Genomic DNA, 27,378 nt, shown 5'->3' with positions numbered 1-27,378 from the left:
AGCTAGGATGAGGATGCAATAGTACTCTGTCCTTAAAGGATTAAATATGACTCTTTACAAGAAAGAGCCGCCAATTCTGATACCATTCTTGCAGAGGAAATGGCTACCAGAAAAACTAACTTCCTTGTCAAAAGGACCAAGGGAATATGTTGTATTGGCTCAAAAAGCAGTTTCTGTAATGCCGACAGAACTAAATTTTACCCCAGGGGTTTAGGGGGATTAAGCCTTGTTACCCCTTGTATAAAGCTTCAGACTAAAGAATGCAAAGCAAGCTGATGTTGAAACAATACCAATAAGGCCGAGACCTGGCCCTTGATAGTACTCAAGGTCAGCTTCATCTCTAACCCCATTTGCAGAAAAGCAGGATTCTACCTATGACATACTTTCTGGGATGCCAACCCCTGGATTGACACCAGGAAACATATGCCTTCCAGACTCTATCATAATTGACTCTGGAAGCTGGCTTCCTTGCATTAATCAAGGTAGATATTACTGAGCCTGAAAGCCCATGATTCTTCAGAATGTGGGTTTTGATAGCCAAACCGTTAAATTTAGCATTTGTAAGGTAGAATGGAACACTGGACCCTGCAATAGCAGGTCTGGACGTGGTGGTAGGGTCCATGGGGGCCTTACCACCATCTTTACTATTTCTGCATACCAAGATCTCCTGGGACACATTGGGCTACCAGAAGCACAGACTTCTTTTCCTACTTGATCCTGCTAAGAAGCTGTGGTAGCAGCAGAATAGGAGGGAATGCATAAATCAGTGAGAACTGATTCCACGGGGTCACCAACACATCTGTCCTGCGTGCAAGTGGATCCCTTGTTCTTGACACAAAGTTGTTGATCATGTTGTTGAACTTGGACGCAAACAGATCTACGTCCGGGATCCCCCATCTTTGGCATATAGCCAGGAAGATGCCGGGGTGAAGAGACCATTCCAATGGGAACAACTGCTGGTGACTTAAGCAGTCCGCCTGCCAGTTCTCTACCCCTGGAATGAAGATTGCCTATATGCACGGCACATGCATTTCTGCCCAGGTTAGGATCTGGTTTACCTCTCCCTGGGCTGCACGATTTATGGTGCCCCCTTGGTGATTGATATAAGCCACTGCTGTGGCATTGTTGGATTTGATCCTGACAGCAACCCTGCAACGTAAATGTCCAGGCCTCTAGAATGTTGACGGGTAAGGTCCTCTCGGTTCTGAACCATTTCCCTTGGACAGTCGTCTCTTCCAGAACTGCTCCCCAACCCAAAAGGCTGGCATCTGTTGTTTCCACTTTGCAGGTAACTGGTAATAAAGATTTCCCTTTCCGCAGATTCTCGGGGATCACCTACTGAGGCTCTGACACACTATTGGCGATAAACACATCAGAAAATCTAGCGCCTGGACTTTCTTGTTCCAGGCAGAAAGGATACTGTTTTGCAGCAGTCTTGAATGAAACTGAGCATAGGGAACCTCTTCGAATGAAGCCACCTTCTTTTGCAACAACCTCATACAAAGGCGAATAGAAGGACTCTTCTTTGCCCTGACTACCTGAACCAGCTCCTTTATAGCTCTGATTTTTGCCTGGGGTAAAAACACCCTCTTCTGGGTTGTATCTATAACCAGACCCAGGTACTCTAGTCTTCTTATTGGTTTTAAAGAAGACTTCTCAACCTAGGTATTCAGGTAGTTGACTGTGGTGACCAAGCTTTGGTCTAAGCGGGCTACCGACCAGTCTATTAAGAACAGGTTGTCTAGGTAAGCTATCATAGATAAGAGGGGCCAGGACCTTTGTAAACACCCAAGGTGCAGTAGCTAGCTAGACCAAAAAGGTAGAGCTACAAACTGAAAATAAAGTTTTCCCACTTCGAAACGCAGATATTTCTGATGACCGGGGAAAATAGGTACATGCAAGTATACATCCTTGATGTCTATTGATGCCAGAAGTTCTCCTTTTTGTAGGATGGAGACTACTGATCGGATTTATTCCATGTAAAAGGATTGAATTTTTAGGAACCGATTTAGATCTTTGAGATCTAGAATGGGTCTGACATCTCCATTTGGCTTTGGCACTCTGAAAAGGTTTGAATAAAACCCCAACCCCTGCTCTTCCATGGGAACCACCATGATTACTTTTTGCGACAAACGTCACTCCAACGCTTGAAGGAGAGACTTCTTTTTCTCTGGGTCTTTGAGAACGTCTGATCTGAAGAAAAGAGGAGATGGGAATTCTCAGAACTCTAGTTTGTAACCTAGAGTTATTGTGGAGACCACCCATCTGTCCTGAAAATCCTCCTGCCAGACCTTTGAGAACTGTAGCAGTCTTCCCCCCACTCGAACCAGCGGGGGCGCCCCTTCATAAAGAGGCTTTAGCGTTCTGTCTTGTAGATTTCCTCCCCCAGGACTTCTTTTGTCCCTGGGGTTGACTCTGACTTTTATCTCTTGAACCTGACAGTGGAGGCCGCCACGACTGCCTGGAGGCTGATGCCCCTGGCACTGGAGAAAGAGCTTGTTTAAATGAGGGACATTTACTCCTTTCCTTAACTGGCAAAAGGGTACTTTTACCACTTGAGATTTTTTGGATATACAGTAATTGTTCAAGTCATCTCCAAAAAGCTTTACACCGTGGAAGGTGAAACCAGCCCGGAGCTTTTTGCATGGCGCTTCGGCTGACCAATTTTTCAACCATAAGATTCTACGCATATGCACTAACCCAATCTTAAGGCGAGAGGTCTGAAGGATGGAATATCTGATTGCATCAACTGCAAAACACAAAGCCGCTGGCAGCTCAACTAACTCCTGGGCCTGCTGTTTAGGGAAAACCTTGAGCACCTGTTATAAGTGGTCTCTCAAGGATGGACACAACCCAGTTGCTGCCACTGCAGGTTGAGCCACTGAACCTGCCAAGGAAAAAATGTTTTTTAACAGGAATTCCAACTTTTTATCGGTTGGATCCCTAAGCATTTGAGCGTTGTCAACAGCACAAGTCAAACTTTTATTTACAGAGGATATAGCAGCATCAATTGCTGGTATACCCTACATTTTAGTACATTTTTCCTTTCCTCCATAGGATAAAGTGTTGAAAACTTTTTAGTACACCTGCTGTTTCTAGGCGTATACCGGATCACACGTGTAGGGGGAGCTGGGGCGGAGGAGAGAGGATGGCAGGTGGATGGAGAGCTGCCGTAATTGCAGCGCGAGCGGTGCGGCATACCGCTGACTGACCCATGGCCTCTAGCCTGGAAGGAAAGCTGTGGGGGGACATTCCTGAAAAGCAAAAACCCCCTTCCCACATCCTACCTGGAGCTTGGGCTCGGAGGAAGCGTGCAGCTTGTGACGCAGAGCAAGACTAACAAGCATGGAACAGGTAGTGCTCTTGACAGCAACATTTACTTAAAGGAGAAAACCCACAAGAATTAGAAAAAATCCTTAGGACTCTCCCTTACCTGCAGGGTTCTGTGGTAAACCAAACAGACCCAATCTTCACCACTCACGGTGGGCTCCATTAAAAAACTTTCAGGAACCGGGGCCCCTTGTTATCGGGGGAACCACACTCCTGGGCCTGTAAAGCACCCTGCCAGGAAAATATGGCTGGAAAAATCAAACATCTACTTCAATTGTCAGTGTAGAATATTAGTTTAGTGTCAATCTAGGGATAGTGTGAGTATAGTGAGGAGGACCATCATTCAGCTTTGCATAGTGTGCAGCTAGAGTAGGGACAGCTCATATAGTTTCAGTGTAGTGTAGTGAGACCATGTCAGTAATCTTTACATTAGTGTATAGCTAGAGTAGGGACAGTTCAGATAGCGGCAGTGTAGTGACGGTTGAACACCGTCTATTTGATTGCGTTACTGCCAGTTTAACTCCATTTACTTCTGTGTGCGTTACTGTCAGTTTAACGTCATATCATTTTGTGTGCGTTACTGCCAGTTTAACGTCTTATAGTTTTGCGTGCATTACCGCCAGTTTAATGCCATATAGTTCTGTGTGCGTTACTGCCAGTTTAACGCTATATCGTTTTGTGTGCGTTACTGCCAGTTTAACGCCATATCATTTTGAGCGCGTTACTGTCAGTTTAACGCCATTTACTTCTGTGTGTGTTACTGCCAGTTTAACGCCATATAGTTTTGCGTGCGTTACTGTCATTTTAATGCCATATAGTTCTGTGTGCATTACAGACTGTTTAACAACATATAGTTTTGCGTGCGTTACTGCCAGTTTAATGCCATATAGTTCTGTGTGCGTTACTGCCAGTTTAATGCCATATAGTTTTGCATGTGTTACTGCCAGTTTAATGCCATATAGTTCTGTGTGTGTTACTGCCAGTTTAACGCCATATCATTTTGTGTGCGTTACTGCCAGTTTAATGCCATATACTGTAGTTCTGTGTCCGTTACTGCCAGTTTAACACCATATCGCTTTGTGTGCGTTACTGCCAGTTTAACGCCATATAGTTTTGTGTGTGTTGCTGTCAGTTTAACACCATATCGTCTTGTGTGCGCTACTGCCAGTTTAACACCATATACAGTATCTCACAAAAGTGAGTACACTCCTCACATTTTTGTAAATATTTTATTATATCTTTTCATGTGACAACACTGAAGAAATTACACTTTGCTACAATGTAAAGTAGTGAGTGTGCAGCTTGTACAACAGTGTAAATTTGCTGTCCCCTCAAAATAACTCAACACACAGCCATTTAATGTCTAAATCGCTGCCAACAAAAGTGAATACACCCGTGAGTGAAAATGTCCAAATTGGCCCAGAGTGTCAATATTTTGTGTGGCCACCATTATTGTCCAGCACTGCCTTAACGCTTTTGGGCATGGAGTTCACCAGAACTTCACAGGTTGCCACTGGAGTCCTCTTCCACTCCTCAGTGACGACATCACAAAGCTGGTGGATGTTAGAGACCTTGCGCTTCTCCACCTTCCGTTTGAGGATGCCCTACAGATGCTCAATAGGGTTTAGGTCTGGAGACATGCTTGGTCAGTCTATCACCTTTACCTTTGGCTTCTTTAGCGAGGCAGTGGTCGTCTTGGAGGTGTGTTTGGGGTCATTATCATGTTCATGAGTACTGCCCTGTGGCCCAGTCTCCGAAGGGAGGGGATCATGCTCTGCTTCAGTATGTCACAGTACATGTTGGCATTCATGGTTCCCTCAATGAACTGCAGCTCCCCAATTCCGGCAGCACTCATGCAGCCCCAGACCATGACACTCCCACCACCATGCTTAACTGTAGGCAAGATGCACTTGTCTCTGTACTCCTCACCTGCTTGCCGTCACACACACTTAACACCATCTGAACCAAATAAGTTTATCTTGGTCTCATCAGACCACAGGACATGGTTCCAGTAATCCATGTCCTTAGTCTGCTTGTCTTCAGCAAACTATTTGCGGGCTTTCTTTTGCATCTTCTTTTATTAGTGGCTTCCTTCTGGGACGACAGCTATGCAGACCAATTTGATGCAGCATGCGGCATATGGTCTGAGAACTGACAGGCTGACCCTTCCACCCCTTCATCCTCTGCAGCAATGCTGCCCACACTCATATATCTATTTTCCAAAAAACAACCTCTGGATATGACGCTGAGCACGTGCACTCAACTGCTTTGATCGACCATGGCGAGGGCTGTTCTGAGTAGAACCTATACTGTTAAACTGCTGTATGGTGTTGGCCAACGTGCTGCAGCTCAGTTTCAGGGTCTTGGCAATCTTATTATAGCCTAGGCCATTTTTATGTAGAGCAATAATTCCTTTTTTCAGATCCTCAGAGAGTTCTTTGCCATGAGGTGCCATGTTGAACTTCCAGTGACCAGTATGAGAGAGTGGAAGCGATAACACCAAATTTAATTTTATCATAGGTCAACTGTACAGTTCCAAGATTCCACCAGACACTCTTCAACGAGGGAGAGGTTAATGCACACAATGCCGCAGGACAGCTACACACTTTCCAGCTTTCACCAGGCACTTTTCAAGGGGCTCTCCAGACCAGATCCTTAGGTGTAATCCTTTACTTCAGAATAAAGCCCAGATTATTTATGTTCCCCCCAGGTACCTACTGGGCACACCTCCCCTGGGATTGGCTGAAGCACAAAAAATATTCAAGCTACCCATTTGACTCTCTCAGCCCCTATGCTCTAAAAGCATCTTGAAGGCAGGGAGGAACAGTCAACCAGGGAGATTTAAAACAACCCAAAGAAATCAATAGCTGCTCCGGTGATTACAAAGAAACCAAACACGAACGAAATTTACCTATCACTTTAGCAGCTTTTCTAGGTGGGTGCTACATGTGGAAGTGCTACTTTTTTACATGTGTGATGTTATCTCTTTAACAAGGGCACCACTCAAAACAAGGGCACCACTCAAAATAGAACTGAGCAAAGGGGCAAGTCCAGCTATGTGAAACGCAAAATGAATTGATTTTATACACATGACATAAAAGCAAACAAGGATGAAGACAAATTTTACAGACACATAGAACACACTGTAGACTGCCCACAATTACTGCATTGTCTAAGCCCACGTACACACGGTCGGAGATTTTGGCAACCAAATCCGTCGGATTTTGCCCATCGGATTTAGTCAGATGGATTGTGTCCGAAACTGTTGCATACACACGGTCGGGCCAAGTTGTCTGATTTTGCGGTTGCCAAGAACGCGGTGACGTAAGCCGTGTACGGCGGGACTAGAAAAAGGAAGTTCAGCTCCACGTCCAGCACCCTTTGGGCTCCTTCTGCTGATCTCATGTCTATCGCATGTTAGTAGAAGTTTGGTGAGAGACGATTCTCGCTTTTCAGATTTGTGATTCAGATCGCTACAGCTCTTCAGTTTCTGCTTGTCGGTGCGTATCTGATAATCAGTGCGTGCAGTCAGTAAGTATTTGTTGATCATTGTGGACTATATCTTGGTATAATACGCTTTGAAAGGCAATTCTTATTGTCTACTTGCTTCTGCTATTCAGGTCGTTCTTTCAGGCTTTGCTGTTTATCTGTGCTTTCTGGTGTTCGCTCTGACCAGCCGACCGTTTTCAAACCATGTTTCCTCTACGTACTCGTCGTAGAGTTTCTGCTGTGCAGGGGCTTCGTGTTGGGGTTGCTACTTTGACACAAGCCCGGTCCATGAACACGGAGGGGAGGCGTTTGTGGACCAAGAATTGGTTGCGCCAGCGTGACCAGTTCTCGCACATGCCTTTGTTCCGTGAGATCCAGGAGAATAATGCTGATGATTTCAGGAATTATCTCCGGATGACGGACCCCATTTTTCACCGTCTGCTGGCTTTGCTGACCCCTTATATCACCAGGCAGGATACCTGCATGCGGCAAGCCCTCACTCCGGAGCAGAGGCTCATCGCCACGTTGTGCTACTTGGCGACAGGGAGAAGCCTTCAGGACCTCAGGTTCTCTACAGGCATCTCCCCCCAGGCTCTGGGGATCATTATTCCAGAGACCTGTTCTGCCATCATTCAGGTCCTGCAGAAGAACTATATGAAGGTAAGTTTTATCCTTTAACATCACATTCTATGTATTTCCTGATTGCTAATGTCTTGAATTTCTTTCCTCATTCCCTAATTACCATCATTGCAATATGCTCTAATTTAGATGCTCTGCCCCTTTGTCCTCAGGCATATTTGCCTCACTAACTTCCCCACCATGCTCTTCTTGGCCCATAAAACTATAGTCTAGTCACTTAACAATGTCTTTTGGCAGCTCCATAGTATTGCTTTCCCCTAAACACCCCCCTAAATCTCTACAAATGTTATGTGTATGCTTCAATTCATGCAGAGTGTTTTTTTTTCTTTTTTTGGGGGGGTTGTGCCCAACTCATTAGGAACCCCCCTCCCTCCAACTGCTAGGCCAGCTGATAGCAACCCTCTATCTGTTGACTTTACCAAACCCAATACACTCTATACCTGCCTTTTTGATGCTCACATTTATGGATGAATTCACCTAAGCATGTAGTGTAAGGGCCTGCCTCAATACTTTAACCTTTTTTTTTTTTTGCTTTTAACCTATTAATTATCTGGATATGTAATAGCAGAATGTCAAAAAGTGCTTACATTTTGATTAATTTTTTGTATTCTGACACTTCTTACCTGTCCGGTGGGCTGCCAATAGTGTAACCAAGGAGGGGCTTCCCAAAGTATCACACATTATTTAGCCATTCAGCTCTCAATCAAGTGGAGAGGGTTACCTGTCCTAAACATCCCCCCCTCATTTTTTAGCAAGGGCCCATCAGATGGAGGGGGGGGGGGTGATGACTCTCATAAGGGCACATTAGACTTTAGGTTTTAAATACTTAGCTCCCAAAATGTTTAACTAATTTTGTCACAAAATGTTTGTGTCTAATCTGCTTGGAATGTTGATTGGTCAAATTAATAATTTTTGTTCTTGTTTCACTCCACAGTGTCCTTCAATGCCACAGGAATGGCAGACTGTGGCCTCCCACTTTGCCAGTCGTTGGGACTTTCCCAATTGTGGAGGAGCAATAGATGGGAAGCATGTCCGCATCATCCCACCAACCAACTCGGGGTCATACTATTTTAACTATAAGGGGTTTCATAGTATCGTGATGTTGGCGGTGGTGTCTGCGACATATGAGTTTTTGTATGTGGACGTGGGGCAAAATGGACGGATGTCGGATGGTGGAGTGTTCTCACAGACGGAGTTCTACTGGCGTCTCCAGAGTGGCAGTCTGGGCTTGCCACCCCCAGAGGAGAATCAGGAAGGACTCCCATTCGTCTTCGTTGCGGATGAGGCGTTTGCCCTGACGAACCATCTGATGCGGCCTTTCCCCATGAGGACCCTCACCCCAGAGCAGAGGATTTTTAAATTTCCGCCTGTCCAGAGCCCGAAGAGTGGTGGAGAACACTTTTGGTATACTGGCCAGCCGGTTCCGCCTTTTTCTTACGCCTATTCACGTGGCAGAATACAAACTGAATCACATAGTGCTGGCGTGCTGTGTTCTGCACAATTATTTGAAAAAAGTTTCTGCAAACTATGTGGTCTCAGTTGGCCAACAAGAAGCAGACTTGATGGACAATGCAGATAACCTCACGGGCCTTCAACATGCTCATCCTGGCTTGCCCCCCCAAAGCGCCCGTGAGGTTAGAGCACAATACATGGACTACTTTGTGGGTAGGGGGGCCATTGATATGCCAGACAATATCTGAGCGGCATTTTAAAATAAAATTTTTATCTGAAACTCCTTCATTTACTGCTTGGCTTGGTTTTATGTGTCTCCTAGGTATAATTATGTTTGATCAAGTTGTGCCTTTTTCACCAACAGTGCAAACCCAAGTTCAGAGCGAGATGAGGGGACAGTCTCTTCTTCCGATAATGTTATTATGTTGTGGGTCTGCTACACACACACCTTCTTTTTTTTAAACTAATGTATGTAGTGCATTACTGACCCAAATCATGCTCATTTTCAGCACCATGGCAGGAAAATGGCATGATTGACCAAATTTACACATCACTGTGGGTGTTTTTTTAGTAAAGGCACATCCACTATGCACTACAAGTGTACTGCAAAAGTACACCTGAAACTGCCCTGGGAGTGCAAAGTGGAGTTGCCTTTAGTAAATCACACTCCTTCTCAGCACAAACTTAAATTGTACTCCAAATACATTTTTGGTGCCATGAAAAAAAAAGCCACACATTGTTGCTAATTGAACTGTTTAATCCAACCACATTCACATGTGCGTTTTGAGAAGGTTTGTACAACCAACCTAGAAATTGTGTTTTTCCAAAACTGAGTTTATTCAAAATTTGGTTTAATTATTGTTTTGGTGTAAACAGGCATATATCTAACTGTAAAATACAGAACACAGGAACTTACAAAGTTCCACTTTGAAAAGTGAAGACAATATCAGACATGAGTATGTACAAACTGGCCTGATCTTGCCTTCATCACATGGGGTGTCACCCCTGAAAAATCCAAATTTGGAAGATGCACACAGCGTGTCAACATGTGCTAGCTCCCATCATGGGGGATCAATGTACATGCTTTGGGGCTGCAACCCCTTCATCTTAGACACTAAACACAAAACACGTACATTGATCCTCCATGATGGGAGATAATGCATGTGTGCATCTTCCAAATGTCGAATTTGGAGAACTACAACATTTTGGTCTTAAAATTCAAAAAATAAGACCCTATCTAGTTTGGGGTGTTTAACACTCTCCCCAAAACATCAATGATGTTTTTCAAATTTAAATTAACATCATTGATGTTTTGCACGATATGTTCCCAATACCCATTGCACCCCATTATCTCCCCGATCTGGGCACTTTCACTGGTAAAACGGAAATCTTCTTCCACATCACCTATAAAACAAAACAACAAAAAAACATGTAATTTAAATATGGTGACATACATTGATGAGCTTACCGGAAGCTGTGTTCTCCGACACTCATCTGTTGTGGTGACAATTTGCACAACCTGCACGATCTCTCCTTCCTCCTCCTCCTGCTCCTCTGTTTGTTCTTTTGGAAGTTGTCCTTCTTTGTGAGGGGTGGGGTCCCTGGTGTCCTCATACTTGCCGAGTCCTCTCTCCCCTATGAGATTTGAAAAAATTTAATAATTATCACACAGAGGGCAGAATTAACAATATGAAACATTGTTTGGAAGTGTTGTTCAATTGTTTATTTTGGCCGAGCTTCAAGGTCATAACATTATTGGGGACACTGTGTTCAGCTGGAATACTTATCTGCAGAACGATGTTTCCTACGAACGAATGAAACCATGAACTTGAAAGTGGCCATTTTAAAATGCACAACATGAACTCAAAGCACATGGAGCAGTATGCAAGCAATAATAATCATATGAACACACAACAACTACTTACTTTTGTCAAGAACACGCTTGATCCTTATGTACTGCTCGTGCTCCCTCAGTTTCAGGTCTGACCAGCGTTTTCTCAGTTGATCCATGGATCGGTGTACCCCAAAATTAGGCAGAAGACACTTCACAACTTTATTCATGATCTTGGCCTTTCTGATATTTGTGTTTGGGTAAGGTCCATATTTCCCATCATAGTCGGTCATGTTCAATATGTCGACCATCTCCAACATCTCTCCAAAAGACATATTTGAGGCCTTAAATCTTGTCTTCCTGGATCGGGACGTTTCAGGCTCCGGCCTTTCCTCACCCTCCTCCTCGTTTAGTGTAATTATTAGTGCGCACCTGTGTTCTCTCCGCCATGTGCTCTCCCCACTGCGCCGGAAGCGAAGGGGGCGGGGAATAGTCTGGACTCTGGAAAGAACGTCAGGGGCGGGCGGAGTTGCAGGCATGCGCACTGTATATAAAACGTAACACGCGTGTGTCGTCCGTACGATCTGTGAACAGAGGGAGAAGCTGAGGCAACGAACGCGCAAACAAAGGTAAAATTTTGAACTTGGCACATCACTAGGCTACACTGCTTCTAGATTGAGGCCTGCATTAGTGGAGTTTAGCCTGACATTAGGGTTTGTCTTGTGTTGTGTCTTGCAGACATGGACGGGTTTAATGACTACAGCTTCCTCCCTCTATTCATCGATAAATATCGAGACCTGCCAGTCCTGTGGCAAAACACACATCCTTTATACAGTAGCAGAGCAAAGAGGCAGGCAGCAATAATGGAACTGGTTGAGTTTGTGAAGCCGGTGGTCCCCAGGGCAGATGAGAAATATATCAAAAAGAAAATTGGGAACCTCAGGAGTACATATCTGAAGGAGAGGAATAAGGTGGTGAAGTCCATGAAATCAGGAAAATTCAGCAGCTGAAGTTTATGTTCCCACCCTGTGGTATTATGACAGGATGAATTTTCTGTCAGACCAGGCTGAGGCCAGACAATCCCATTCTACTCTTCCTTCCACGCGTCCTATGCTCCATTCCACACCCGCTGAGTCTTCTGACGCCCAACCTGGGCCTTCCACTCAGGAAGAACTGGAGGAGCCCAGCTTGAGCCAGGTATAGTATTGTTGTACATATTTGTGTAGTCAAAATGAATGATGTTAACTTGATTTCTGCTCCCTAATTGGTGAGTTTTGAAAGTGTTTCACATATCAATAGACAGTAGTGGCCAAAACCTTTGGGACAAGAAAGAAAAATGCTGGGCTCAGAATGATAGTCTTTTCTATTGGTTAACAATTTGCAACAGTGTTGATGTAAAAATTGTGTGTGTTTTATGAACCAAAAACTCAAACTATGTCCCTTTTTCATACACAGGAAGAACTCAGCCAGGACCAGGAGGGTGTGGAATGCAGCAGCCAGGAGGTGGCTGTGGAAAGTGGCAGCCAGGAGGAGGCGGGGGTAAGCGGCAGCCAGGTGGTGGGCAGCCAAAGGAGCCTCACCGAATGCCAGGTCCCTCCCCTCCGCCTTCCACGCAAAAGGGCGAGAAAGGGGGGGAATGTTGAGGAGTCGGCACTAAGGCTGATTGGTGAGGCTTCTGCAGCACTACAAGCAAAACCAACACACCAAGAGGCCTTGGCCACCTTGTTTGTGTGCAAGCTTGAGAAAATGGAGCAGGGGCAACAGATCTTGTGTGAGCAGGTTATTCTCCAAACCCTCAACACGGGTCTGTTGGGCCAAATGACACCAGAATCACACTTGTGTCATTTGGCGCATGCCCCTGCTCCTCCTCCTCCTTCTGCCACACCTCCAGCACCACAGCCACAGCCTGGAAGGAAGCGTGTAAGGAAGACCAGAGTGTGATGACCTGGGTTCAGTCTGGTCTGCCAGAAGATGCATCCTGTTGTAGTACCACAGCCTGGGAACATAGATGTCATCTGCTGCTGTTCCGGGTTTCATGGACTTCAGGACCAGACTTCTCTCCCTCAGATATGTACTCCTCAGGCCACCAATTTTTGCGTTGAAATATTTGATGTGTGCCCTGGGGGCCAAAGGCTTCGCTAATCTCCCCAGTTTCTACATCGCTGCCTCCCTCTTTATCTGTTACTGACACCGAAATAAAGGTATTTTTTGTTTGCATGAAATACTTGCGTATGTGTTTTCCTTCCAAAAGGCAAGTTTATTTGTGAGCAGGCAGGTACATTTCCAAAAAACAAAGTGAAATAAATAACAAGGGGTGTTAACACTAAACAACCTCCTGTAGCTTAAAAAAGAAAAACAAAATCTCAAAAATCAAATAATGTTGTTGTAAGTTTACCCAAAAATAAAAAATAAGGAGAAATGAGCAAAGTGTCTTTAAAGGAGATTTTTAGGGAATCCCCCCCCCCCCCAAAAAAACATCCCAAAAATAAAAAAAACAAATCAAACATTGTGTAGATGTGACTTAAACTAAAATTGTATTGCTGAAATGGTTAAAAAAGAGTAATGAAATCCGTTCGGGAGAAGTGTGTGTGACTATGAGCATCAAAAGAAGTTGGTTCTTGCAGCATTGTAAAGAACAAGAGAATGCTCTTGATGAATGATTTTTGAACATTGCAGCGTGACGAATGTGCTATATCGCTTACGACCAGTAATTTTACCTGGACGAGCGCTTCCGTGTCGGAATTTGAATGTGAGCATGCGTGGCACTTGGTCCGATGAAAATGCTCTACACATGATCGGATTAGGTCCGTCCGACCCAGTTGGAAAAATTGGGTCGGACGGCGATTCGGACGGAATCAGTCCGATGCATACCACACACAGTCGGATTATCTGATGACACGGTCCGATAAGACGCATTCCGACAGATTCTCCGACCGTGTGTACAAGGGCTAAGGGTTCTTGTAGACAGGCAGTATGCGTACACTTCTCTGAAAAGTGATTTTCTGTGGATCCGTTTTCAGAGGCGGTTTAGCAGAGGCTGACAGGCATTCAGGAGGCCCAACTACCGCTCCTAATGCCTGTTTTTTTAAACTTTTTTTTTTTAATTGCCAGGAGCCAAGTTTACATTGCTTAACCTCACAACAATTGTGAGACAAGTCTTGGCTCATGGTTGCAGTGCAGCCCCATTGATCTCAGTGTGGAAGTGTTACAGGCAATGCAACCTGTCCAACTCTGCAGTCTGAGTTAAAAATGCCACAGCCACGTAGCAAAGCATTGTGGATGCGGTATGTGTATAGCCCTGTCAGGCTGTAATGTTGCAATCCGGATGGCCACCCGTGTGAAACAGCATAATATACATTGTAATGTTGATCCTGGATCAGTAAGCTTTTTGCAATTATATTAGATATAAAAAAATAACAAGATGCGCCAACTAAGTGCAGTATGTTGAAATAAACAAGAACTTATTGATATAATCAGCCAAATTACTCACATGACAGTTTTGAGAAAACATGCATAAGTATCTCTTTATGGGATGAATGGTCACTGTATGGTCCGGAAATCCTTTCAGGTCGTTGTTCCAGTGGGCTGCAGTGATCTCTAGGCAGGAGAATCAGGAAGATGGAGCTGACTGGCCTGTTTTCCACTCGCCGGCAGCGTGCGTACCAGCGTGGAATGCACTCGGAGCGATTCGGACCCGGAAGTAACGTTGGGGCTTGTCAGATGATGTGTTTAAAAGCTTCTGATTTTTCCTCAGATCTAATTGGTGTTTGGGGTTGTCAGTCTTACATAGGCTCCCCAGGATGGAGCGAAGAAAACATAACACTAACTGCTATTGGAGGGAAATTTAAAGGAGCCACTACATCGCTCTCATACAATGAACATACTATTAAAGATAGCAATGCTAAAGCAATCAAAATAATAATGGTAAATACTTCAATAAGAATGTGTATGAGGATATCATCAAAATACCTTCCATAGAAGCCCAGGTGTGCAGCAAACAAGTTATTAGCCCAGATACAACTGGTCTCCCACAACCCCATAGTCAGATTGGAACAAAGTTGGCCCCCATAGCTGTGCCTTGTTTTTGAAGATAGTAGAAGATAGAATCTCAAACCAAAACAACTATTCTGAAACAACTCACACTAATTCCCTTAAAAGATATGCTTTTCTGTAATAATTTGCTGTGATAAGGCTTTGTGCCTTACTTGCTCACACATTTCCCATGGTAAAAAAAGCTTTGTTGCCAACGGCAAAACGCTCTCTCTTAATTAATTTTATAATTGCTCCAGGACACATATTGTGCACTGCCTTTCCTGTCCATGCGGAATGTTATATGTTGGCAGAACCATTAGAGCCCTGCGGGTTAGGTTCGGGGAACACCATCGGGCAGTTAAGGAGGGCAGTCCACAGTATAGTTTGTCACTTCATTTTAACATCCATCACCCAAAGGCCATCTCTGCTCTCCAAGTATGGATCATTGAATGTATACCAGATAAATATACACCAACTGAAGGATTACAACTCTTGTGTAGACAAGAAACTTTCTGGATCTATACTCTTAACACTTTAACGCTGAATGGCCTCAATGAAGAAATTGAGGTCCATACAGTTATTTAAATTTTAGCGTTTACTATATGTATTGTTACAGTCATGCATCCAAATATGTTCTCTTGCATCATTTCAGGTATCTGGGGTATTTCCTAATCCTGAGGTTCTCTTCTTCTTTTCATTTTTCTTCTCTTCTTCATTTCTCTCAGTTTTCCTCCTTTTTCTTTCTCTTCCCTCATTTTCCCTTCCCTTTCTTTTCATCCCCCCATCCCCCCTCCCCTTTTCCTACCTATCATGCTTCCGCTTTTCACTTCTCCCTTCCCAATTCTTTCCCATCATTTCATCCCTCATTACACTAATTTTCCGTGGGGGAACACACTACCTCCTTCTGCAGGGTGGTAAGTAACCAAGTACCAAAATAGTTACATATAACATATGGTCGTCAAAGATGTTTACATGTCCCTATGTGTGCATATGTGGTGGTGTGCGCATTTATGTGCGTGCCCATGTGTGTATATGTGCATGCCTACATATACACATGCGCATACACATATACATATGTGTGTGTGTATGTGTACATATATAGTAATTAGTATTCCCTATATTTAACCATTTGATCATTATGATCTTGTCCTTGTGTCTTAGGTGGCCTATATATATTCATTGAAGAAAAATCTTTTTGTATTTGTATTCCTATGATTTTATTACATTTACAGTGAGGACGAAAATCTTTTTGTATTTTTATTCCTATGATTTTATTACATTTACAGTGGGGACGGAAAGTATAACATTTTTCACTCTTTGTTATATTGCAGCCATTTGCTAAAAACATTTAAGTAAATTTTTTTCCCTCATTAATGTACACACAGCATGCCATATTGACAGAAAAACACAAAATTGTTGACATTTTTGCACATTTATTAAAAAAGAAAAACTGAAATATCACATAGTCCTAAGAATTCAGACCCTTTGCTGTGATACTCATATATTTAACCCTGGTGCTATTCATTTCTTCTGATCATCCTTGAGATGGTTCTACACCTTCATTTGAGTCCAGCTGTGTTTGATTATACTGATTGGACTTGATTAGGAAAGCCACACACCTGTCTTTATAAGACCTTACAGCTCACAGTGCATGTCAGAGCAAATGAGAATCATGAGGTCAAAGGAACTGCCTGAAGAGCTCAGAGACAGAATTGTGGCAAGGCACAGATCTGACCAAGGTTACAAAAAAATGTCTGCTGCACTTAAGGTTCCTAAGAGCACAGTGGCCTCCATAATCCTTAAATGGAAGACATTTGGGACTTCCAGAACCCTTCCTGGAGCTGGCTGTCCATCCAAACTGAGCTATTGGGGGAGAAGAGGCTTGGTGAGAGAGGTAAAGAAGAACTCAAAGATCACTGTGGCTGAGCTCCAGAGATGCAGTCGGGAGATGGGAAAAAGTTGTAGAAAGTCAACCTTCACTCCAACCCTCCGCCAGTCGGGGCTTTATGGCAGTGTGGCACGGTGGAAGCCTTTCCTCAGTGCAAGACACATGAAAGCCTGCACGGAGTTTGCTAAAAAAACACCTGAAGGACTCCAAGATAGTGAGAAATAAGATTCTCTGGTCTGATGAGCCCAAGATAGAACTTTTTGCCCTTAATTCTAAGCGGTATGTGTGGAGAAAACCAGGAACTGCTCATCACCTGTCCAATACAGTCCCAACAGTGAAACATGGTGGTGGCAGCATCATGCTGTGGGGGTGTTTTTCAGCTGCAGGGACAGGACGGCTGGTTGCAATCGAGGGAAAGATGAATGCGGCCAAGCACAGGGATATCCTGGATGAAAACCTTCTCCAGTGCTCAGGACCTCAGACTAGGCCGAAGGTTTACCTTCCAACAAGACAATGACCCTAAGCATACAGCTAAAATAATGAAGGAGTGGCTTCACAACAACTCCATGACTGTTCTTGAATGGTCCAGCCAGAGCCCTGATTTAAACCCAATTGAAAATCTCTGGAGTGACCTAAAAATGGCTGTCCACCAACGTTTACCATCCAACCTGACAGAACAGGAAAGGATCTGCAAGGAGGAATGGCAGAGGATCCCCAAATCCAGGTGTGAAAAACTTGTTGCATCTTTCCCAAAAGACTTATGGCTGTATTAGATCAAAAAGGAGCTTCTACTAAATAGGTAATGAGGAAAAAAATGAACTTAAATGATTTTAGCAAATGGCTGCAATATAACAAAGAGTGAAAAATTTAAGGGGGTCTGAATACTTTCCGTCACCCCACTATATATGTTGATCACACCATCCAATGAATCTTCCAATTTTTAAAGATCTTTTAGAGATTTTTTTAGATGTATTAATTGGTTTAATGTTTATTTTTAAATTATTAATTTCATCATTTTCATTTTACAATATCTATAGTCCTATCTGCTCCTTGAATCATACCATTGAGATGTATATATGTATATATTTGTATGCATACGCATTCTTATTGATTTACTTACCATTATTATTTTGATTGCATTTGCATTGCTATCTTTAATAGTATGTTCATTGTATGAGAACGATTTAGTGGCTCTTTTTCCTTCTTCCATCCAATAGCAGTTAGTGTTATGTTTTCTTTGCTCCATCCCAGGGAGCCTATATAAGACTGACAGCCCTAAGCACCAATTAGGTCTGAGGAAAAAGCGGAAGCTTTGAAACGCGTCATCTGACACGCCCAACGTCACTTCTGATTCCGGATTGCTCCGAGTGCATTCCACGTTGGTGTGCATGCGGCCGCTGACCGGTCGGCTCCAAACTTTCTGATTCTCCTGCCTACGGATCGCTGCAGCCCACTGGGACAACACAGACAATACAGTGACCATACATCCCATACAGAGATATCTATGCATGTTTTCTCACAACTGTCATGTGAGTAGCCATTTGGCTGATTATATCAATAAATTCTTGTTTATTTCAACATACTGCACTTAGTCAGTGCACCTTGTTGTTTTTTATCTTGTATTCCAGAGTCTGCTTCACTCTTAAGAGACCTTCCAACAGTGCTGTTTTTGTTCTATACCCTGGAACTGTTTCTTCAAACTGAACAATCATGATCATTATTACAGATGATGATGTTATACCTTATGTTCATCATTTTTAAATCATTGTTATTATATGTGCATTTTGTTGTTTCAGCTTACTTGTCTCATAATCCTACCCCACCCACACCTAACTGTATCCTACCCCACCCACACCTAACTGTATCCTACCCCACCCACACCTAACTGTATTTTCATTTTCTCCATCAGCTCATCCCCCACAGTTATTACCTTTTGTTTCAACTTGACCCTCCCTTCTAGATTGTAAGCTCTAACGAGCAGGGCCCTCTGATCCTTCCTGTATTGATTTGTATTGTAAGTGTACTGTCTGTCCTCATATTGTAAAGCGCTGCGCAAACTGTTGGCGCTATATAAATCCTGAATAATAATGCAGTGTTTGCCCTCATCTTTGTGCCATCTTTTCTTTTCTATCAATTATATTAGATAGTACAGCTGGTATTACACTGGTAGATATTCAAACAAATGCATTCGATAATACCATCAGAGCCTTGCTAAAGTGGTTGTAAACCCTCACATGTACCTAGTGAAGTCAACAGCCTCAGATGATACACAGATAAAACACATCCTTCTACATTTTAATTATTTATCTACAGTCTTCTCTTGTCTACACCCCTTCAAAAGGGCAAAAAAGTGTTAAAATCTTTCTTCAACTGTCAGCAGCACAGAGGAGGAGGCGGAGAGGCTGCAGTAACAGTGTGTGAGAGCTGATTGTCTGCTGAGCTCCCCCCCACCCTAACACAAATTTATCTCATGTGTTGGAAAACTTCTCAGAAGTGACTCATGCTGATAACAGAGGAACAAAGCTCCAGAGAGAAACAACACAGCACTTTGAGCTTTGAAGGGAGATAAGTGGATATTACGGATATATGTGCTTTGCTCAGATTCAATGACTGAGGTTTACAACCACTCATTATTTGCAAATACTTCAAAATTCCCATTGCTTTTAACATTTAACATTAAAAACAAACCTCATTCATTTTTAGAAATGTATTTGTTCGAGAAAGCTTTTTCCATTCTGCTCTTCCAAATGTTCTCATCACTGCGGACAAAAACAGACATAAATTTGACCTCAATAACCATTCGAAAATCAAACAAACATTCCAAAACCAAAAAGTTTTCTACTAGTATTTGGCCAGCTTAAAGTGTCACTAAACCCACATCATCACAAACTAATAATAAATGGTGTATTACGTGCTGTTCATACTCACTCAGTAACTTATGAGATTTGTTTTCTGTATTCTGCAAAACACCTGGTTGATCCTGCTGTTCTCTATCTTCCCCTTCTGTTCGTGTCCCCAATTCAGCTGGGGATTTTGCAGCTGTGGTGGCAACTCTGTACATGCTCAATTTTCAGTGAGTTTCTATGCTGAGCATTTTCTTCCTATCACATTGAGCAGCCCATGTGACTACAGAGCCACACATGTGGACTTATACACAGTGGTAAATGACAGCCCATATTACATGTAGATTAATGGAGGCTTCATCTCCCTGTTATTCTAAGACACAGGCATAACACAGCCTGTGACTGGCAGAAATCCACCCACACCATGATATTTCCACAAAATAATTAATATTTTAATTCAAATATATATCTTTATTCCATTTTAAAACAGTTTATTGCTAATATTTATTTATTTTTAGTCTGTATTCCAACGGCTGTTTTTAATTTTTATTGTGACCAGCAGCAGAGGACACAAAGCTCCTCCTGGTTATGTTTCCCTTCAGACAGGCTGGGAAAGATCTGGGTCATGTGATGGCTGTATATTGATTAGGAAAAAAATATACTTAGATTTTTTTAATTAAAATAATTACAGTGCCATCATCCACATACAGAAATAGAAGGGACAATGTAAATTAAACAGTGTGTGTTTAGTATCACTTTAAGCCTGATCTACTGTATTGCCCTGTACACACGAGCAGATTTTCTGTCGGAAAAAAAAATGTATAGGAATATTGCGTGTCGGAATTGGTACAGACGATCGGAATTTCCGATCAGAACTTTTTCCAACCAAAAAATTGAGAACATGCTCTCAATCTTTTGCTGGCGGAAATTCGGCCAGCAAAAGTCTGATGGAGCATACACACAGTCGCATTTTCCGACCAAAAGTTCTCATCGTTTTTTTGCTGGCGGAATTTCCGATCGTGTGTACGGGGCATTAATGTAAGAAAAATCAGTAATAGAAGCAGTCTGAAATAAAAGTGTGCTTTGCTACGCCTATAGAAAACTGTCTACTTTATGTAGGTTGCCATTAAATATATATTTAATACAAGATCCTACTAATATAATGATAAATAATCAAATGAAGGAAAAAAGACATGTTCAATGCATATTTATATATACACTATGCTTTTTTAATGACTTTATGTGCAAAGTGTAAAGGTAAACACAGACAAATACAGTTAAAGTGGTAACATGATGGGAAAAGGGGAGGGGGAAATTTTGGGACTTTAAATGAGGTCATAGCCTCCATCCCTATCAGATATAAGATATAGAATTAAAAACAAGAGCTAAACGGGACTTTAAATGAAGTACGGGGTCTTTTATTGAAAAAAAAGGAGAAATATTGTTATGCGATTATATGATGCGACAAAATTACATGTATATTAAAGAGGTGCATAGACAGACACATTATTAACATTGACATTTTGTTTTATATAATCTTACTGACCAATACAGAGTAGGTTATAAAAGCGCACCTCCATTATATACATAAGACAACCAAATATGGAAATAAATTAAACAAATAATACAGTGTAGGCAACAACTTTGAATCTATGACTTCTTGGTTGTTGCAGTGGATTAGTAAAGAAAAAAAAACAACAACATAGTTGATGCGATTTTACAAGGATTGATGCTAGTTGAAATTGGGGTACCAAAATACACAGCGATTATTGGCTCTACGCGTTTCGCGGCTTACTACCGCTCGTCAGGAGCAAGCTCGTGATTGGTCTGAAAATACAGAGTAGTGGTAAATTAATATTTGCAATGATGGAACATGGGGAGATTGAAATACCCCTACCTAGTGGTCACTTACACGTAGCCATGCAGTCAAAAGTGCAGCGCCGAAAGCCTAGGCACCCAAAGCGATGATACGGGAGTTGAGGAGGCCCATCCAAGGGCGAGGAGGCCCACAGAATGCACACACAGGCAACCACCGGGACAACAAGGGCGTTTGGTAAGTGAAAACGAATATGGAAATATAAAACTGAGCCTAATGGGTGAAAAAATGCATAGTAAGAAGTACAGATAATCTGAGAATTGTGAAAGAAAAATGCATTGAAAAAAGAAAATGTTGGGGTGGATGTATGATGAGTGTAGGAGAGGGTTAGCGTGGGAAAAGGGGGGAGGGGGAAGAGGGCGGAAAAAAAAAGGGAAGGAGGGGGAAAGTGGCTGTGTGTGACATGACCCAGTATGAATACCAGGTGACAGAGTGAGTAGTAACAGAAAAAAGTAAAGAAAGAGGGACATATGGATTGATTGTGCAAAAATACCTTTTGTGTGGAAAAAACGCGAAAAGAGGTGACAGTGTATGGTAGGTGAATGGCCCCAGTTGTTCCGGTCCCGCCTGCCGCCAACCATGGACACAGCCAAACCGCCGTATGGGGGCCCCCAGCGTCACACACTCAAGGACACCAAATGGAAGAGTGAGCAACGCCAGACCCGGGATATATACACACTCCGAGTCAGCGTCCACACCCACACTCCAGGTGAAATGAGGATGTAAATCAACCTAGCCTGAAAGGCGGCACCCATAATGATGATGCCGTACAAACGGTGGTGAAAATGTGACGCCGATACGCAGTGGGTGAACGCGCCCCGCCTCCCAGCCAAGAAAAAAAAAAAAAAAAAAAAAAAAAAATTTCTTGGATGAGGAGGACGGAGGGCGTCCCCCAGTGCGCATCGCAACTCCCGATCATGACAAAAAGGAATGCAGCAGTGCAGACGACACCAACACCACCCAACTGCATAGGTGCGTCAAGGACCTAATAGTGCAAAAAAAATTTTTTTAAAAAAGATTTTGGAAAAAAAACAATAAAAGCTGCTAAATCTAAAACAATGATGAATAATAAGATACTTTAAACAATATGGTCCAAAAAGGAAAACAAATAAACATTGGCTTAAGTATACAAGACACCCGTCTTCCATCCCTTATATCAAATAGTAACATGATGGGAAAAGGGGAGGGGGAAATTTTGGGACTTTAAATGAGGTCATAGCCTCCATCCCTATCAGATATAAGATATAGAATTAAAAACAAGAGCTAAACGGGACTTTAAATGAAGTACGGGGTCTTTTATTGAAAAAAAAGGAGAAATATTGTTATGCGATTATATGATGCGACAAAATTACATGTATATTAAAGAGGTGCATAGACAGACACATTATTAACATTGACATTTTGTTTTATATAATCTTACTGACCAATACAGAGTAGGTTATAAAAGCGCACCTCCATTATATACATAAGACAACCAAATATGGAAATAAATTAAACAAATAATACAGTGTAGGCAACAACTTTGAATCTATGACTTCTTGGTTGTTGCAGTGGATTAGTAAAGAAAAAAAAACAACAACATAGTTGATGCGATTTTACAAGGATTGATGCTAGTTGAAATTGGGGTACCAAAATACACAGCGATTATTGGCTCTACGCGTTTCGCGGCTTACTACCGCTCGTCAGGAGCAAGCTCGTGATTGGTCTGAAAATACAGAGTAGTGGTAAATTAATATTTGCAATGATGGAACATGGGGAGATTGAAATACCCCTACCTAGTGGTCACTTACACGTAGCCATGCAGTCAAAAGTGCAGCGCCGAAAGCCTAGGCACCCAAAGCGATGATACGGGAGTTGAGGAGGCCCATCCAAGGGCGAGGAGGCCCACAGAATGCACACACAGGCAACCACCGGGACAACAAGGGCGTTTGGTAAGTGAAAACGAATATGGAAATATAAAACTGAGCCTAATGGGTGAAAAAATGCATAGTAAGAAGTACAGATAATCTGAGAATTGTGAAAGAAAAATGCATTGAAAAAAGAAAATGTTGGGGTGGATGTATGATGAGTGTAGGAGAGGGTTAGCGTGGGAAAAGGGGGGAGGGGGAAGAGGGCGGAAAAAAAAAGGGAAGGAGGGGGAAAGTGGCTGTGTGTGACATGACCCAGTATGAATACCAGGTGACAGAGTGAGTAGTAACAGAAAAAAGTAAAGAAAGAGGGACATATGGATTGATTGTGCAAAAATACCTTTTGTGTGGAAAAAACGCGAAAAGAGGTGACAGTGTATGGTAGGTGAATGGCCCCAGTTGTTCCGGTCCCGCCTGCCGCCAACCATGGACACAGCCAAACCGCCGTATGGGGGCCCCCAGCGTCACACACTCAAGGACACCAAATGGAAGAGTGAGCAACGCCAGACCCGGGATATATACACACTCCGAGTCAGCGTCCACACCCACACTCCAGGTGAAATGAGGATGTAAATCAACCTAGCCTGAAAGGCGGCACCCATAATGATGATGCCGTACAAACGGTGGTGAAAATGTGACGCCGATACGCAGTGGGTGAACGCGCCCCGCCTCCCAGCCAAGAAAAAAAAAAAAAAAAAAAAAAAAAAATTTCTTGGATGAGGAGGACGGAGGGCGTCCCCCAGTGCGCATCGCAACTCCCGATCATGACAAAAAGGAATGCAGCAGTGCAGACGACACCAACACCACCCAACTGCATAGGTGCGTCAAGGACCTAATAGTGCAAAAAAAATTTTTTTAAAAAAGATTTTGGAAAAAAAACAATAAAAGCTGCTAAATCTAAAACAATATATATAAAACAAAATGTCAATGCTAATAATGTGTCTGTCTATGCACCTCTTTAATATACATGTAATTTTGTCGCATCATATAATCGCATAACAATATTTCTCCTTTTTTTCAATAAAAGACCCCGTACTTCATTTAAAGTCCCGTTTAGCTCTTGTTTTTAATTCTAACAGTTAAAGTGGTGTTGCCACCAAAAAAAAAAAATTTGCTTAAAATTCATTAAAAAATAAAAAATAATTGGAAACATTTTTTTTTACTCACCTCTAAATACCTGTTGCTAGGGGGTCCCTAGTAGTCTGCCTCCTTCATTGCCCGGGCTGGTGACATCACTTCCCCTTGGCGCCGCACAGTCATCTGGGACCTGTCACGTGTCCCAGATGACTGTGCGGTGTATCACGGTGCTCAGCACCGCTTGCGCATGCACAGTGGGTGCCCGGCTGTGAAGCCACAACCGGGTGCCCACAGTAAGAATGGCGGTGCCGTGAGCAGAGCGAGGAACGAAGGGTGGCTTCGTTCCCCCACATCGCTGAACCCAGGGACAGGTAAGTGTCCGATTATTAAAAGTCAGCAGCTGCAGTATTTGTAGCTGCTGACTTTTAACATTTTTTTAAGTATAAAGGTGAGGTGTCTCCCCTGCCACAAATGTGACTGTTCAGCTAGTCTTCAAATCCAGATACCCCTGCCAGTCACTTTTCACTTCCAAGGCCTTAACTTTCCTTTACTACAGTCAAAGCATCACATCTAGACCAATAGTAGGACAGAATAAAAAAGGAGCAGCTAGTCATCAGCAAGCTCCGCTTGTTAGAGTCACAGAACTGTGCAATGCAGTAAAGCCTGATTATCTTCTAGTGATTACCACTTCCAGTCTGAATGCTGACGTGCAGGGAATTATAGTACTACTCTAGTACCAAGGCAAGCTAAGGACCAATTTCAGGCCCCTTCACAGATCTGCAGTGCAATGCGGGGTGTTAATACATGTGTGTTATATTTCGCATTCATGTGCATTTTATTATGGTAGCCTGTTCATATGAATGGACTGCCAGTGGACCTAAAAATCAGACCTGTACCAGTCTTGCTGATGTAGCACACTACAGTACACAATAGTGCATGTCGGCTGGTTTAGTGCATGAAGTTGCCATTCGAAATATTAATGGGTAATATTGTTACCTGTGTTGCTGTGCATTTTGAAAAAAATACATCTAGCTACCTGTAAAGTGACACAAAATTCTGGTTGAAAAAAATTATATTAAAGTATATATTCTTAACTGAAAAAAAGTCCCTTCTATTTCTCTCAGCTTTCTCCTAATCTGCAAATTCTATTTTTTGCTGCTGATCTGACTGCCTGTTAGAGCAGTGGTTTCCAAACTGAGATCCGGGGTCCAGGTGTAGCCCTTTGCTTGCCTTTATCCAGCCTGTAGGTGGGATGCAGCACGGTGTAGCAGTAAGACAAACTCAGCTCCTGTGCAATGACAGAACTTGCATTGAAATAATGCAGAGACAGTTCACAGATAACCAGGGTGAAGGCAGCCCAACTGGGAACGCTCACATGGGTTGATTTACTAAAACGTGAGAGTGCAAAATCTGGAAAAGCTGTGCATGGTAGCCAATCAGCTTCTAAGTTCAGCTTGTTAAATTAAGTTTTGACAAAACAAAATTGGAAGCTGAATGGTTTCTATGCAAAGCTGCACCAGATTTTGCATTCTCCGGTAAATCAATCCAGTTCCAACAGTGCGTAGAAGGCAGAGTGCAGTCAAACTGGCAGCATTTGAGGAGAAGGGAAGAATGCAGCCTGGCCGTCTTGTACCCAAACAGGCAGGTGTCCAGAGCAGTTGTAAGCCCTAAACATTTCCTCCTCGTCAGAAAAATTTCCCTGCCACTAGCTCTGTGTCAGGACTTGGCTCAGCCCTTCCTTCTCTGGCCGCTCAGCTGTCGGCTAATTGCCAGTTCCTATCTCTACTACTACTCAACTGTTGCTGATATCCTGCTCGTCAGTCCTGCCTACTTAAGCCGTCCAGTCCAGAGGAGCTCTGCCTCCACCTTAGTCAATATCACAAAGACGCTCTCCTGCATTCCTGTTAAAAGACTTGCTTGGCTGACATCCCTTGGGGCTCCAGCCCCTGTGGATCCTGCTTGCTGTTTTACTACTCTCATCTCCAGCTCCCTGACATTTGGCTTGTCTGTCTATCCCTTCCGGTTCCTGAACTCTGGCTATGTTTTGATTATGTTTGTTCTATTTACTTTTATTATTAAACAAGTGTGATTTAACTGTACTTCTGTCTCTGTCTTATTTCATGCCTTCTAACACTCTGTCCCTAACAGGTGGGGTCCCTACTTTGCCAACTCGCAAATTCACGCCAAACCTGGGAACCAGGGCCCTAAATAGGCTCAGTCTGACCCAATATGGCTGCCAGAGTCACCTGTGGCAGCAGCATCCAATTAGATAATTCCCCTGTGACCCAGGAATCTATAAAGGAACTATGTTCTTCTTGACTTCCCCTCCAACTGCAGTGCCATTATGGAAGAGTGCCACCTGCAGTGGAGAAAGTAGACTGCACCTGCCTAAAGGCCCTTGGGGCACTTTTCCTCCTACTGATGCAAGACACTATTCCTCCTACTGACACTAACAATGGGGTATAATTCCTGTAATGCCGCGTACACACGGGCAGACTGTATGGCGTACTTAGTTCGTCATACAATCCGACGGACAGTCCGTCGTACTTTCGACTGAACGGACTTGACCACACAAGGATGCACAAACAGTCCGTCGAAAGCTTGCGCGATGACGTGTACAGCACGTACGACGGGACTAGAAATAGGAAGTCCAATACACAGCAAAGCACCCTTCCGCCGTGTAAATCCTTTCTGGGCATGCGCCATTCTTAGTCCGTCGAACCAGCATACTGACGAGCGGATTGTCCGCTGAAACCAAAGTACGACGGACAGAATTTCGAAAAATCCGAAATTCTTAGTGGACTGCACGCTGAAAAAGTCCGCTGAAGCCCACACACGAGCGGACTGTCCGCTGAAATGTGTTTCGACAGACTAAGTACGCCATACAGTCCGCCCGTGTGTACGCGGCATTACTGACATCAACGACGGAGCACCATTTCTCCCATTGACAACAATGTTGGGGCACAATTCCTTCCATTGATACCAAAGATGGGGCACTATTCCTCTCATTGAAA

General features: G+C 43.2%; 2 long non-coding RNA genes across 2 annotated transcripts; both read right to left on the bottom strand.

Annotated features, from left to right (window-relative positions):
- Positions 1-20,900: 20,900 nt before the first annotated feature.
- Positions 20,901-22,167, bottom strand: LOC143940807 (uncharacterized). The gene is made up of 3 exons (XR_013263942.1): positions 21,874-22,167; positions 21,417-21,593; positions 20,901-21,331 (listed from the first exon to the last, which is right to left on the bottom strand). It is a non-coding gene; the product is annotated as an uncharacterized LOC143940807 (long non-coding RNA).
- Positions 22,168-22,654: 487 nt separating this feature from the next.
- Positions 22,655-23,921, bottom strand: LOC143940806 (uncharacterized). The gene is made up of 3 exons (XR_013263941.1): positions 23,628-23,921; positions 23,171-23,347; positions 22,655-23,085 (listed from the first exon to the last, which is right to left on the bottom strand). It is a non-coding gene; the product is annotated as an uncharacterized LOC143940806 (long non-coding RNA).
- Between the last annotated feature and the right edge of the window lie 3,457 nt (positions 23,922-27,378).

This window comes from Lithobates pipiens, unplaced genomic scaffold (assembly GCF_037356315.1).
Source record: "Lithobates pipiens isolate NorthernLeopardFrog02 unplaced genomic scaffold, aLitPip1_a1.2 Scaffold_3, whole genome shotgun sequence".
Taxonomy (NCBI): Eukaryota; Metazoa; Chordata; class Amphibia; order Anura; family Ranidae; genus Lithobates; species Lithobates pipiens.
This window is presented reverse-complemented; position numbering and strand designations above follow the sequence as displayed.